Source organism: Physeter macrocephalus, chromosome 1 (assembly GCF_002837175.3).
Source record: "Physeter macrocephalus isolate SW-GA chromosome 1, ASM283717v5, whole genome shotgun sequence".
NCBI lineage: Eukaryota > Metazoa > Chordata > Mammalia > Artiodactyla > Physeteridae > Physeter > Physeter macrocephalus.
The window spans coordinates 67559278-67576160 of NC_041214.2; the positions used below are offsets into that span (position 1 = coordinate 67559278).

At 37.6% G+C, this 16883-nt stretch overlaps 1 pseudogene; it reads right to left on the reverse strand.

Annotated features, from left to right (window-relative positions):
- Positions 1 to 12401: 12401 nt before the first annotated feature.
- On the reverse strand, positions 12402 to 12776 carry LOC102986384 (anaphase-promoting complex subunit 15-like; annotated as a pseudogene).
- Between the last annotated feature and the right edge of the window lie 4107 nt (positions 12777 to 16883).

The window sequence follows — 16883 nt, forward strand, 5'->3', positions numbered from 1 at the left end:
GAGCATAGTATGTCTGCTTTATGAGATAACTGAAGTAAATAAAAATAAGTTTCAAATTTATCCATGAATCCAAACTACTCTAATCAAAATTGCAGCAGAGTATGTTTGTTTCTTTCCAGACCTTAGATGGGTAAATGTCAAGAATGACCAAGATCATTTCAAAGCAAAAGAATAAGGAGCAACAACTTCACCTACCATATTTCAAGAGTTACTAATAAGCTGTGGTAATTAAAACAGTGTAGTATCAATTAGGAGAGACAGATGGAGAATAACAGTGAACTCATAAATAGATCAATGAAAAAGGAGGAATTTGTTGTATGCCAGAGTAACATTACAAATCAAGGGGGGGGGGAGGAAAAATTCTTCAGCTAAAAGTAGCTACCTACATGACAGAAAATTATCTCTATGTCTTACTACACACAAAAATTAATCCGACTAATTAAAGATATAAATATGAAAAGCAAACTTTAAATGTTTTAGAAGAAAATATAAGAAAATATTGTCACATCTTGAAGTAGGGAAGAATTTATTAAACAAGAAATAAAATAGTATCAACTATAAAGGAAAGGATAAGAATTGAAATTAAAATATCAATACCTCAGATAAGATTTGTTAAATGATGACAAGCACACACTGAAAGTAAATATTTACAACATATGTAAGCAATGAAAGATTAATTAATGAGTTGAATAGAAATCTCCTGTAAATAATAGGAAAATAACTCACAAGAAAAATGGGGCTGATGAAATATTGTGGATTGAAAACATGTCTTTGTTTCTTCCCTCTCCCTAATCCTCACAAAAATATGAGAGATGAAAAATACGTAAATCCATCAGAACAAGAAGAATAGAAGAAGAGATTACAGATTGGGATTTCTATAAAGCTTTTGGATGATAAAAATTAGATAAATTAAATGATATTAAGGAAATAATACAACCTATAAATAATAACATAAATCAGAATTAGAGAGGTTAAAAAGTGCTTTAATAGAACTCAAGAAATAATTGTAAATGAAAGAAACAATGATTTCAAACGTGAAGATTAAATTGAAAGAAACACAAGAGCAAAGAATGCTTTAAGAAACTTAAAAAATGCCTCAAGACAACTAGAGGTAAAAAGGAGAAAAAGTCCAAAAAGAAAAAAGAAAAGAAAGAAGAAGAAAAAGGATTCAAGTATAAATGACAAATAAGGAGGTAGACAAACAAGACTCAACATATGTGTATATGGAATCTTCCAAAAAGAAAACCAAAACAGAGAACAAAATAAATACAATAAAAGTATAATTACAGAAAATTTTCTCAATGTAATAGAAAAAGATTTGAAATTACATTTTGAAAGGATGTACTGAGTATCTGAGAAAACTGATAAAAAATGACTAACATTAAGACATATTCTATTAAGATTATTGAATATCAAAGAAAAACATTCTTTGTGCATTTACAGCCAGGTAAAAAGATCAAGTCTCTTATGATGGATATTCTCATAATATAATTAGGTTATCATCAGAGTTTTCAAAAGCAATGCTTTATGCCAGCAGAAAATCAAGTAGCATATGCAAGATGCTCAAGGAAAGAGAATGCGAGCCAGTGATTTTTATATTGAGCCATAAACTAACTTTACTTAAGATACAAGTATGAAGGCCATAGACAAATCATTAATGACATTCAAGAGCTTAGGGAATATTGTTTCCATGAACATTTCTTGAGAAATTTAGCAGAAAGTGACCTCAGACAAACAGAAAGATGACACTGATGTAAGGACTTATGATGAACACTAAATATATATTCACTCAAAGAACTATGACTAAATGAGGGTTATAAGGTAGAGAGTACACTAGACAATGGCTATATACTTTGACAATGTAGACATAATACATTTATAAAAAATGTGAGGAGAATAGGAAAATCATACGCAAAAATTTTCATTACTTTCAGTAATCATATTGGTGTTGGTAATAGTGCTACTGCTACACTGAAACTGTTACCTGTTTTATGAGGGATACAGCAAGTGAGGAATATTGTTATATGCTAATTCTACCATCTCCACTGTTTTGAGCACCAGTAATCTTTTTTTTTGGTATTTTTGAATTTTATTTTATTTTATTTTTTTATACAACAGGTTCTTATTAGTTATCCATTTTATACATATTAGTGTATACATGTCAATCCCATTGCCCAATTCATCACACCACCACCACCCCAGGCCGCTTTCCCCCCTTGGTGTCCATATGTTTGTTCTCTACATCTGTGTCTCAATTTCTGCCCTGCAAACCGGTTCATCTGTACAGAACCAGCAATCTTAATGTAGAAGAAAGGATATTCTGATGCAAGATAGAATAGGTTAAGTAAAAGCCCTGTGGTTTGGATTTTAAAGTGGAAGTGTCAGAATAAAAACTAAAAAAAGGTTAAGCAAATAATGACCAAGCCAGTAGCAATGAGAATCTCCAGAGCTCACACTGTGGTCTTGAAATAACAGTCACTACTTTAAAAGCAAATCACAGGGAGAGAGAGAAAGAAGGAGAGAGGGAGAAACAGAGAGAGACACCTGGGGAACAAACCGTCCGAGATGAATCTGGAACATCTTGTCAAAGACTTCTATAAATATATCAGAAGGACTCAGGAGCCACCTTGAAGATCTCACTATCTAAAGATGGGACGATTTGAGTATCAATAAGGATCATTTCAATTGATTGAAACAAATCAAATTGAAATCCATAAGTCAATAACAGCTAAAAAAATAAACCTCTTCTGTCACTTATGGAGGATAACTGGAATTCAACTCACTGTTTTGAAAACTGATAAATAAAAGGAAGCGTTAAAGAATTTGTCCTAGCATTCTTCTATGAACTATGTAATTAGGTAGCCAAATCATAGATGAAAGGAATTTACTCCTTATAGAATTATTTCAGCTAATAAAAGAAGGATCATTGTATTAGAATTTCAGATTTTCTCACTTCCAATAAATTAATGGAGCTATTGAGCATCGGTATCATTATAAAAATAGAAACAACCAGTCATGATGTGCCTCTGGATGGAAATTCACAGCACCAATTCTGAAGAGGTCTTGCACCCAAAAGTGAACCTATATCTGATGAAGTCTCTATGTCCAACTACTAAGAAATACATAGGACAAAGGAGCAGCTTAAAATACACCATGGGGATAAAAACATCAAAATTCATACTATAGGATATTTTATCAATTAAATTTCCTGGCTTCTTCAATGAATAAATTGTAAGAAAAAAATACGGTGAGATATTCTGTAGATTAAAAGAAATTTACAAAAACAAACAAACAAAAAAACTGCTTAGGGAAGTACCCCTGGGTGATAAAATTATAAAGAAAAGCAAGATGGGTAACAAGCACCCAAGATGGTGTTTATTTTAAAGGAGAGGAGAGAAGTTGTGATCAGGACGGGGCATATGGAGGACTTTTGCAAAGTTTTATTTCTTAATCTGGGTGGTTTTTTCCCGAGTATTTTTCTTACAATGATGTATTATTAAATAAACATTTATTTCATGAGGTTTTTCTGTACCTGTATCATAAAATAAAAAGAATTGTAATAAAAGATGTAATAAATGAAAACGTTTCAGCCTTAAAGGATATGAGTTTATTAAATGAAAGGGCCTACCAACTGTCTAGTATAGTGTATGGAAAGAGCACCACATCAAGGCACACAGTCATGAAATGTCAGGCATCAGAAGAAAAGTTTCTACAGCTTCCAGAGAGAAAGAGAAGTGGTTCTCAACATCAGCTCTAGAAACAAATGCCTTCACATTTTTTAGGGGAAATTATGATCTACTTAGAATTTTATATATAAACAAAATATTAGTCCAATGTATCAGTCCAAGAAGACATGGATCCAGGAGACAGAGGGAGGGAACAGCCAGGACGACTGCTCAGGAGGCCAGAGAACAACCAGTCCCGCTCAGAGTGTGATGCTGGGGACCCCAATAGAGAGGTCTGTAGAATAAAATTGAAACTGATGGAGTATCTGATATGTTTCATCATGTAAAAAGAATGTCATTTGTATGGATTTTATAATTTTTTGCTGAATTTGAGAAGGATGTAGAAAACTAAGCAACAAATAAAATGATCATTGTTAATACAGAGAAAAACAAAAAGTGCTATAAGAAATGGAATGTAATCCTTGAACATATATTTGTGCACATGAATGGAAGTACACTTAAAGGATAATTCTTACAAGTAAAAAGGTTGGATCAAAGGATATTTTCTCTTTTTTGACTATTTCCTGATTGATTTTCAAAGATGTTATACAAATTTACACTCCCACCAACAGTGTATTAAAGTACCCATTTCCCTCCACTATGGCCAAAAATGTAATTATCACTTTTTTATCTTTTCCATTTTACTATAAGTGGAATGTCATTATTGTATTAATTTGCATTTTTAAATTGAGGTAAAGCATCTTTTCTTATGCTTATAAGCCACTGTATTTCTTTTTATATTAAATGTCTTTATATATTTTTTCTATTTCTTTATTAATTTCTTCATATGGAATTATGAGAGCTCTCTATAGATAAATAAAATCAGTACTTTTTCTCATGTGTGTTGTAAATAATTTTGCTCAATTTTCCTTTGAATTTTATGTTATTTTGTGCTGGGAAGAAATGTTTGTGTTTTGTTATTTAAGTGTATTAGGGTTTCCTTTATGTTTTCTGGATTTTGTGTCCTGCTTAGAAAGACATTCCCCATTCCAGGATTTTTTTTTTTACATTTGCTCATATTATCTTCTGTATTGACAGTCTCATTCTTTATAGTTCAATTTTTTGATCCAACTGAAATTTATATTGACGTGACAGGTAAGGAGGAATTTAGGTTTTGGGGGTTTTTTTCCCAGCTAAGTCAAGATTTTAATACATTTCAGACCTGAGTAAAATGAATGTTATTGTATTGTGAAACTGAGAACTTTTTAGTTTTAGCTACTGAAATCTACAAGACTGCAGAAGAGCAAGATGCTAGCTAAACCACATGTACGTCGTTACTACCTCTGTCTCCTTCCATGCCTATGACTGAAACCTACCTGTTTCCTTAGTATGTGACATCTTACAACCAGATGGGAAATTCCCAAGGAGTTTAAAACTATCTATCCAGTGAAGGGAAGGTCCTCTGGCTTATGATCCTAGTCTGCACATGGGTGCCATCATAGGGCTTTGGGTTATTAAGTATATTTACATCTACAGACCATATTTTCTAACTGCTACTCACTATCAAACTAGCTTAAAAATAACAAATTTGCTGGACCTATAATCAGAAGAAAATCAGTAGTAAGAAAAGAATTGTGGTGGGTTAGTAGTTTGATCTAGGTTGGAGTCAGGAAAGAGCAGCAACAAAAGTACATCTTCACCTGCACCTGGATTTACAGACCTAAACCAAATGCTTAATAAATGTTGCCACAGGATTGCATGGGATGTCGCCCAAGTAGGGTATCTTAAAGACAAGAGTGGTTGTCTTGACATCTTTAAGATACCCTACATGACAGTCTTGAGTTTCTTCCCAAATTGTACAGCAATAGATAGTCCTCTAATCACTTTTTTCCCTGCTACTGAGAAAGATCTTATTTAATTGCTTGCTTAATTTCTTTATCCATTGCCCAAGATGTCTATTGCATCTCTAATTCTCTGGCCATCTTTTTTGAGGTTGATTCTTGGGGACCACACTTTGCTAATGCTATATGACTTATTACTATACTTTTTTACTCTAAGTCCCAAAGAGCTTAAGAACAGCTATTAGCTATTAAAAAAAAAAAAGAAGTAAAAACTAAAAGGAAGTGATAAAAGAAAGGATCCACATTAGAGCTGGAGAATATCTAATGGAAACTACTTTTGTTCAGATTTCCATGAAGCCTTTTTAGCAAAGATGAATGAGCTCATGCCATGAAGCTATGTATGTTTTAAAAAGTGATAAAAGGTTACTTGGGTACAGTGTGAGCAAGACTGTATATAGAAGGAACCCTTTAGTTGATGACCTAAATACACTTAATATTCATATATCTTTGATGATCTAAGTACACTTAATATTCATATATCTTATGTCTACATCAGGTTGCTGTTCTACACAAAGTCTACACAGTGTTTTGGGAGACAAAATAAAAGAGCTTAGCAACGTGTGCACAGTTTACAATAAAACATTTTTGGGGAGTTAGGTGAGGAAGGGAAAGGGGAAAGAACTGGGATGCCCAGCAGATGTGAAAAGATGTGTTAAGGAGGGAGAAGTTTAAGTATTTTTTCCCTCTGGCAACCAAAAGTTTCTTTGAAGAGTAAGCACATATGTCTGTTTCAAGGGCTCTAAAACTATGGGAAAAGATTGAGGCCCCAAAAGATTAGAGCTGAAGCTGACAAATCATCATTCTTAAGAGGAAGGAAGTAGTCATCAAGACAGTATTCATTGATAGGATTCAATCTCATCAATTTCCCCTTGAATTTTCCACAGTTCAAATTCTATGTTAAATTACATTTTCTTTCCCTGTCCTAAATCAGAAAGTTCTTTTTACCAAAAACCAAGAAACATAAAACTATAGCTCTATATACATTTGACACAGAGGTAACTATGCTCATCTATCAGAAAATATTTTGTCCTTTCTTTGCTATGTGGACTAAAAAAACAGTAAAGTGGAGAGGTGAATTAAGACTCATGAGATTGGTTTTTTTCTTGTGAGGATTCAGCCTTAAATATCTTGGTCAAATTGTCAAACCACTCTTCTGTACATTAGATAAAAAGATCCAGGGCTTCCCTGGTGGCGCAGTGGTTGAGAGTCTGCCTGCCAATGCAGGGGACGCAAGTTCGTGCCCCGGTCGGGGAAGATCCCACATGCCACGGAGCGGCTGGGCCCGTGAGCCATGGCCGCTGAGCCTGCGCGTCCGGAGCCTGTGCTCCGCAACGGGAGAGGCCACAACAGTGAGAGGCCCGTGTACCACAAAAAAAAAAAGAAAGAAAAAAAAAAGATCCATCAAGTTGCATTTACCCAGCTAAGGTGACTCCATTGCAAAGGCTACCTTCTACCTACATTTTCTTGGGGTGTTTATTTTTTTTCCTTCTACATAATTTTGTCTACACTCACCTCTACGCAAAAGAACATCTCATTGCAAATCCTGAGTTTTTGAGTTTCTCCCTCATTTCTCCTGCCCTCCATGGCCCTCAACCTTTCTTTTCCTACTTGTAACTTATTTTGCCCTTTCTCCTCAGATGCACTACCTAGTCTTTCTCACCTCGGCTTTACTCCTGAGTAGGTTTTCCTTATTGTTCTCTATAGCAATACATTCATAGAGCCCACTTTTAGTGCCCTCCCAGTTAGACAGGTTTCTAAGGGATCTCCTTTCATGTATCTCATATCTATCTCATCTGTAATGTCTGTATTAATCCCCAGTGACATTTTATAGTTTTGACTCTCAATCACTCTAATGTGGAAGTTAAAACAGCCTCCTACATTGTCTCTAAAATCCTGTATGATCCAGATGCTGCTTACCATCAATAAGCTTCTTCATCTTCTTCCCCCAGAAGCCTAGACATCAACCACAAAGAAACTTTCTGAAGTTCTTCAAACGCATTGTGCTCCTGGTCTCTCTGCTCCGGGCCTTTGCACAGACATCTCCATCTTCCTGCTCTTTGCTTGGCCAACTCAGTCATCCCTCCGGACTCAGCTCAGATGGCACCACATCCTCTGGGTAGCTCTCTCTGGTCTTGGTGACTTCTAAGCTAGGCAAAAACTGGGCTCTCTGTTTTGTCTCTGCCACAACATAAATCACACTTTACTTGATTGTCTTTCTCTGTACCTTCCTCAAGGCTATAAATTCATCAGTCAGGGACCATCTTCTTTGCAGTTGTACTCCCCACGATTACTGCTCAGCTCAGATTTGGGGAAAGAAAATGACATGTAAGTCCCTGAAAATGACTTGACTATTCTACCTCTGTGATTTTTCACCTGCAGCTCTATTTGCCTGAATTTCATCCCTACAAATTTACCCTCCCTCCAGCCCTCTGACCATGCCTTCGTCTATTGTAACCCTGCTTATTCTTCCAGGTCAGACTCGGGTGTTTTCTCTCTCTCATGAGCATTCCCAAATCAGACCCACTAGAATTGATCCGATTTATCTCCTAGCCATGTAACATGAATCATACATGGCTTTATCATGTACTCAATCTCTGTTTTTTCTCCCAAAATCGATGGATTAAAAATAGAGACTATGTCTTAAAATATTTGTATTCCCCATATCATCTATCACAGTGTTTTGCAGAGTGCCAGTGCTTAATATGTACTAAATGATTTATTGTAAAATAATTTTCTGAATTTTTCTGTGTTTCCTCTAGAAAATGTTCAGTAATAGTACTTTTCCCCCTTGTGAATTTCTTAATCTTTCCTTTTCTAACAAAGAAGTATGTGAGTTATTTCTATACATTTTCCTTACCTGACTGCAGCAGAAATCCTTCTGAAGATTTGGTGGGAGCAACAGAAATGTGTGAATAATTCTGTTTGGTACAGGTGAAATTGTAATTAGAATTCACATCTGTTCAACTGATGTTTCAAAGACTCAAAGATATCTGGCAGGAACGTTCCTCTCCTCTACTTAAGAGCAATGTGGAGCACATGGCCTTTTTAATGTTTTCTCTCATCGCCAATGTGACCAAAGCCCAACCACCCATCCTTCAATACTCCAGCCCAAATCAGACATTATTTGCAAAGTCTTCCCTGCTTCCTCTAACTTGAAAGTACTCCCTTCCAGCCCTGTATACACACAATATTATATCTCTCTTATGACAGTCATCTCTTTCTGCCTCATATTTTTGTAAATATGTATGCCCATGTCTTGTATCCCTTCTGAATTGAGTTCCCAGACAGCAGAATTTGTGCCTGATTTGCTATTCCCCTTTGCCCATAGAAAAGTGCCTTGCATTTATGTATTGGTTCTATATCTTATATTATCTGTTAAATGGCATGCTGCAGATACATGAAGATTATGTGTATAAACATAGTATGTACATACAGTACCCAGATTTGTATCTTTGCAGCAGAACTAATATCTATGTTAAGCCAGTCTGATGACCACTGTAAAAGTGAGAGAATCAGATTGATGTTATTAGAGTCTAAATTGCTATACCAAACTTATTTTGGTGCCATTATTCTCCCTCCTAAGATGTAACAAAAACCTCAAATCGAATTTTAATCATGTCTTAGATATCACTTCATTCCAAAGTCTTCCCTGATTCCCAAAGAAATTCTAGAGTTTTTATTATAATTCCACAGCAGTAATTACAGAATATTGTAGCTGCCCACTCATCTAACTGCTTTGTCTTTCACCTCCTTGAGGGCAGGAACTACATCATCATGTTGACTTCTGTGTTCACACTGCTTAGGAAGATAGCTGTGGTGGATGGAATAATGTTCACCTACCCACCTCTGCCCCCACCAAAGACGTCCATGTCCTAATCCCCAGAACCTGTTCACGTGTTACCTAATATGGCAAAAGTAACTTTGCAGACGTGACTAAGCTACGGATTTTGAAATGGAGAGATTATCCAGGTGTGACCTCAATGTAATCACAAGTGTCCTTATAAATGAAAGCCAGAGGCAGGAGGGTCAAAGTCAGAGAAGACGTGTCAACATAAGCACAGGTTGGACCAACACCATCGGTAGCTTTGAAGATGGAAGTGACACAAGCCAAGGAATGCAGGCAGCCTCTAGAAGCTGGAAAAGACAAGGAAATGGAGTCCTCCCTAGAGCCTCCTGAAGGAACACAGTTCTGCCTACACCTTGATTTTAGCCCGGTAAGATCCATGTTGGACTTCTAACTTCTGGAAGTGTAAAATAATGTGTTGTTTTAAGCCACCAGATATGTAGTAATATATTATAGCAACAATGTTAAACTTATACAGTAGCCAACACATGGCAGGTGATTCATAAATATTTGTTCACTAAAAGAACCACAGGATATTAGGCCTGAAAAAAAATGTCTGATAGAGTTAATGGATATGGGTAACATAGAGGGTGTGCCTATGAGAGAAGGGCAGGTAAAGGAAAACTTCCCATCACTCATTGACAGTGAGCTTGTGAGAGAGGTGTAGGTAAAAATAACAACAACAACAAAACAACCCCTCCCAAACTCCCCCATTTTATGGCTTAGGCAACTAAATAGATAATAGGAAATATATAAGGAAAGGTTATGATCTTAGTTTTGGACACTTTGGAATTAGGATCACTATGGAACAACCAGATGGAGATATCTAGGAGACAGTGGAAAATTTGGTCAAGGAACTCAGAGGAGATCAGATATAACCCAACAGCCTTGGAATATGAGGTTAGAACAGTAAAATAACTGGTGATAAGACTAGAAAGGTAGCATGAGTTTTCTTAAATGCCAAGGGAAGCCAAACCCAATTCATCAGAGGAGGTTGGAATGGGCATCTGGAGGTATTTGGACTGGGAAATGATGACATCAAACTGATGATTTAAGAAGACTCCTGTGGTGGTCTAATGTAAAATAGATTGGTAGAAGGGGAGAATTAAGGCAGAAATACTATTTAGACTTTATAGATCACTTTCAAAGACACTTTCCTATTTGATCCTCACAGCAACCTTGTGAGGCAGTTAAGACAACGCATTATCAAAGGCCAACCTTTTTGTTATATCATCATAAAAACACTTGTATTGTATTGACAATTATTTCAACTTACTTTTAAAGCTTTGCTTGTAACTTGCAATGTGCTCAGTTTCTTACTACTCTAATCAGTGTATCAGGGTTCTTGGTCAAATTCTTAGTCTCTAATATTCAGGATCTATTTATCAATAGAAAATCAACAGAAGCGAATGATTATCATCCATATAAAATATTTCAATCCTTAGATAAACCAAGTTGTCCTGAGGGGGAGTGGGGAGAATACTGTATTATCATTAAAAGGAATAATAAAATGTTGCTGTCAAACGAGTCGGATCAGGTGTTTTATCACAAATAACTTGCTATGAGAGAATCATATTAGCCCAACCTTGTCAACCAAGTAAAAGCATTTGGATGAACCAACTGCAAACCTTCTCTAGAAAGTCTCTGACATGACACTTTGAGATTTCAATTTTGACTCTAACATCCACCTGACCAGGCTTTAAAACCACAGAGCTTAAAAGTCACATACTGCAATGAAAGAGTCTCTGGGGCTATATTTAGGTGCTGCTAAATCACCAGGAATGATTAGGTCAGAACAAAAGAAAGATAACTGAGAGAGTGCCCAGGTAAATCAGGTTAGGAACTCAAAATTTCTCACCATTACAATTCCCAATTCAATTCTCTCCATTTGATTTATAGAAGGCTGCTCTGAAGCATTCATATGAATAATTCAGCACTTACAGACATGAGAAACAATGTAGGCTTATCTTCACATGGATTAAGACAAGTTCTAAAGCTGATTTCACTATGACTGAAGCTCATCCTGGAGTTTACTTTTGACTCATGTTTTGGTTCTACACCATCATTAATCCAGATAAAACCACTACTTTCAAAATGCAAATATTAGCAATGATTTTAGGGGATCTCAGTGTTTCAGCAATCCAGAAGTGGTCAACATGGTCTAGAACCCTTTTGCTCAAAGTATTGTGTGAGGACCAGCAACATCAGCACACATGGAAGCCTGTTGGAGAAGGGAAAACTAGTGACTTCCCAGGACTTACTGAATCAGATTCTGCATTTTCACAAGATCCCCAGGTAAGTCATATCCACCTCACAAACTTGAGAAGCTCTGATCTAAAGCATAGACATTTCAGAAACTGCTCTGAATTTTATCTCCTCAAATCCTTCCAGCAAACATTTCTATGACATCACAGGAGCTCCAAGCCCATATACATTTCTTATTTCTTTTACTTCTGATCACTTTCCATGAGATCGTAAATAGTCAATCATCCAAAGGGTTTCCAGGCTCCTTATACTGGAGCATAGTGGTTGAATGCATATGAGGGTTTATTTTTTTTCACTAAACACACTTCTTGCTTTTTTCCAACTTAAGTTGTACAAATCTTAGTATGGGAAGAAGAGAGAGTGCAGTTGGCAGAAAGAATGTGTTGGGATGAAATAGAATGCATTACAGGTCAATATCTATTTCTCCCTAGTTCCACTTCATGGGTAATAATTTCAATTACTGGCTGTATGATTTTAACCAATTTATGTTAACTAGATATTCACTCATGAGAAACAGATAAATCTCTGTAATTTAATAAACTACCTACAATTTTATTATCTGTATTTTCTTAATCGGAGATGGCTTGAGTGTGACATTTCCTCATGAGTACAACAGGTGAGCAGAAGTCTTTCTTGCTGTGTTTCATTTTTGTTTTTCCTAAACAACCAGCAGCTGGTTCTGCACGGGGTGTAGAGCATGTTGGCTGGCATGGAATCTCCCTGGGGCTACCCTGCCCTGTCTACCTCGATTATCCACTGGTCCTGATCCTTTTTGTTGTCTTCCATGTCCACCTCAGTGACTCTCCATCATCAGGCTACTTACTGTAATCATTCACCTCGTCCATATCCTGGATGACCTCATTGTCCTCTGAGTCTTCACTCTCCTCGTCTTAATAACCCTCCTCCTCCTTCTTATCGTAGTGTTCTGAGGCTGGCTTGCCAAGAGATACCAAGTTGCTGTCTTTCTGTGTGATGCTCTGGAGCTAGGCTTAGTGCTGCTGTTCCTGCAGCTGCAGCTGTCTCCTCCACCCAGGGTCCATCCAGATTCCACCACAGTGTCTCAGTCACACGAGGCAAGAGCTAGGGCAATAAGGTAGACATGCTCCTAAATAGCTGTTTGACCTTGGATGAGTCTCTTAACCTCTGAGAGCCTCAGATTCATCATCACACCAGGAAGCAGCAGGCTGCAGTGGTATCTTAGGTTATGGAGTTTGCGCGGTAGCAGAATGATAGCAAAAGTGAGTAATTTCTAGCTTCCTGCAGGAATGTGCAGTCTCAGCCCAGAGTTAAAGCACAAGGGAACAGGTATGTGCATATGCTTTGATTCCACTCCTGGTTTTGTTACTGTTTGCAATCCTTTGCCAGCCATGTGGCCTTGGACAATCTTTTAGCCCTTCTAAGGCTCTACTTCCTAGGCAGTGTGATGGGGAGAGGTATCTTCACTTATGTTCAGTGTCAAATATGTATCACATGTCTTTATACTCACATGTCACTCTTTCCTCCCAACAATTCTGTAAGACTAATTTTTAGCCTTAGTATGAGAAAACTGAGGCTTAGAGAGGTTAAAGAATTATCCCAAGATCCCATAACTTACAGATAGCTGAGAAGGAGGTCAAACTCAGATCTGACTGACTCTAAGACCATGTAAAAGATCATTTATTTTTTTTTCTTTACACCAATGCAGTCTACTGATATAGGATGTTGTGATATTCAAATGAATTTTTGTAAATTAAAGAACTCTTTAAAAAGCAAAACATACCGAAAGATGTGATTGTAATATTTTAACTAACTTCATTTTTATTTTAGTAGGAAAGCAAAAAGTCTCAACCCTTGTCCCAAAGATGCTGCCAGTCTGGCTGTGACAAAGCCTCACAAAACAGATAATGGATATACTATATCATATACATTTAGTTCATTGACCTAAGTGTGTAGTAAGAGTGGCTGGGTTTGATTTTGTAAGAGATACAAAGATGAATAAAATAGGCTCCTTCCCTCAAGGAAAGAATATCATACTATAGTGAAGGTGATATGTAAAGAGCTTGTGGCAAAACAGGGCAGAATGAAATGAGTACAGAGAACAAAACACTGACTGAGCACACCAAGGAAGAGTCTACAGAGCGTGTCGCTTTTAAGGGTCTTGGAAGATGGGCAGAGAATGTGAGAACACATTCCAGGCAGATAAAAAAACGACTCCAAAGGCACAGAAGCATGAAGGCACACATGTAAAAAAGTTGAGTTGACGTAGTTACATCTGGGAAGGAAATAGTCCTGGAGAGGAAAAAATAGAAAGACCTACCACTTTAACTATAACTATTTAGTATTATTTGAGTTCTTTTCAACATGCCTGCTCCCGTGGTTTTTCTTTTCAATTTAAGTGATGTCATATCTGAAGAAAAAAAATGTGTTACGTGGTACAATGGAAAAAAATTGGAATAAAATTTCTACTGCGTAATGTGCTAACTATAGGTACCAACAGTAAAACCAAACAGGTTAGAAAAAAGCAGAGAGTTCCCAAAGAAAGAAAATTTGTACAAAAGAAGCAGGGTTTGAGGTGGCCTTAAATAATAGGTTAGAGATGACTAGCTAGAGAGGAGGAAGAATTGAAAGAGAACTCGGATGATTTGTCATTTCAGTCATGCCTCCTTGCCTGACCCAGTTTGCCTGAGTGGAATTGTGCAAACAATTGTGGAACGTCTCTGCCACCATGAGTACATATAGCAGTGGCTAAGTTTAAAAACCCATGAAATGAAGCATGCTACAATGAAATAGAGTGTTTTTCAGTTTGTCTTTAAAGTTCCTCCTTAGCAATTTATATCTTCTCTCCAAAAGCTTAGAACAAATTTAAGTTCATGGCATTTAAGTTCATCTCTTTCTTTTCTTTGCTGTCACATTTCAGTGTGAATGGTGAACGTATAAGTAGAAAATCTGGAACCTATATTTGAGGATTTTAAAGGATATTATGACATCATTCGTTCTTTACAAACACACACAGGCACTTAATTAAAGTCTCTATTTTTCACTTCAATAATTACATTTGTGAACCTGAGTCCAAGTTTTTTGAGCATTGGCATAGTTCTATCACTTTCCTAAGAAGTGGGTCAGAGTCTGCATAGGGCCTTACCATCTGCAAAAGGCAAACCAACTGGATGGAAGAGAGAGTCAACCTAAGAAAACCAACTTAGATGTTCCAAAGACAACTTTCTATATTACTGAGGTCTAGTTTTTGCTCTGGACACCAGGAGTCTGATTGTTCATTAGGAGAGAAACCCAGATTCAGACCCTTTTAATGAGTGAGTAAGAGGAAAGTTAGGTAAGCTGAGGATTTCCCAAGTACACCTACTCAAAATTGAGAGACCTACTCAAAACACGGCTAACAGGGTACAGAAAATGCACACTCCTTACCTAACAGCTCAAATTTGGGTATCCCATAAAAGACATCTTTCTCCCTCAGTGTCCCATTCTTCCAGGACTCTTTTCCAAATCTCCCCACACATCCAATGGCATCACCCTCTGTCTTTCCCCCTATATCTAGAGTTCCATTCTGGTGCCTTATCCAACTCTGGGTCCTGGGACCTGAGCAAGGTCTACAGTCCAAGTCAGCCCAGTCCAATTAGCAAAACAGAGCCCCTGATATGTAGTTCAAAGGGACCTTAAATACAGGGAACTAGTTACAAATGTGTTGGAAAAGATGCACAACCAAAATGGGTGATGAGAGAACCCTTAACATTAGCAACAGCAGAAGGCTACTATCACCCCTCAGGCTGCAGCGATTTTAAAAATAATATGAAAGTACTAGAACCCTGGACTCAGGGATGCCTGATATGAACAAATACCACCAGGGGGTAAACTGAATGGTAAGCTGGTACCACAAGAAAAGGCACAACCATTACCTTAAACATCTCCCAAGCCAGAGTGCAAGAAGGAGAATAGAACTCTGGCTTCTTGATTTTGCCTTCCAATTTTCTGCCAATTCCCTCCATTGGCCAAAGCAAATGAAAACCAGCAGGGTTAATCCCTTGTGATACAGATCAGGAGAAGGCTGGCAATGGGGCTGAGACCAAATACCAAATGACTGCCATAGTCCCCTTCTCATCCAGGACTGGAGATCAGGCAGATATTTTGTATCCCATCTCCAGGAAGATGTCTGGGACCCACACAACCAGAATATCCTGGAGTAATATCTTTCATGAGCCTCTCTCTCTCCTTAAGTGATTGATTTTTCTCTCTCCAAGCAGCAACTGAGATTTGCTGCAGAGCCTGACTTGTGGCAGTTGCTGAAGTCTCCTACCCAATTCTGCCAGCCAGGAACCACAACCTAATCACAGATGTGGAATCTACTCTCTCACTGTAGAACTCAGCACCCTTATCTCCGGAGTAACTCTGAAGTCTTTGATGCCTTGTAGTGATTCACTGTGGAACTGGAGATCTTCCACTTCTTTCTCCAAATCATATTGCATCTAATGAGGATAATCATCTTTAGCTGTCACAATAAAGATACCAAATTTTTAGTCATGATCTAACATAATAAAGGTTTATTTCTCATTTGCACAAAGACTGATGTGGGTCAGGATCTCTCCTCCATCTTTAAGCCAAGTTGTTAGGATTGCATGGCCTCCAAGGCAGCTCAGCACTGAGTTGCAGCTTCTGACAGTCTCTAAGGAGACAGCCACTAAGGTCATTTACCAGCTTTGACAGGAGGCAAGATCAGAAGTCCACAAAGCTTTGCAGTTCTGGCACCTAAGCCAGGAACAAGAATGGAATAACAGAGCAGAGACAGGGGACTGGCAGCCCAGATTCACTGGCACCAAGATTCAGAACTATCCAGCAGCATCATGGTCCAAACCTTGGTCATGTCAGCCTAAATCTCTTGTTGAAATTGATGATTGTCACCATTGATTCATATGTCAGGAGCCTATCAACTACTTAGTCCTATCACTCACCCACCACCCAAGCTGCTCAATGGTCCAGTGTCCACCCTGGCTATCACCTATGACTGATACTTCCTTTTAGAGATCAAGGCTGAGGCCACTTTAAAGTACATTGATACAACTTTTGGAACATACATAAGTATATCATCAGGATTCCCCCTCTTCTTAGGGCACTTGGTGTTTTTGTTCAAGAGGTAACAACAGGGGCTTACCTGGTGGCACAGTGGTTGAGAGTTTGCCTGCCGATGCAGGGGACACGGGTTCGTGCCCCGGTCCGGGA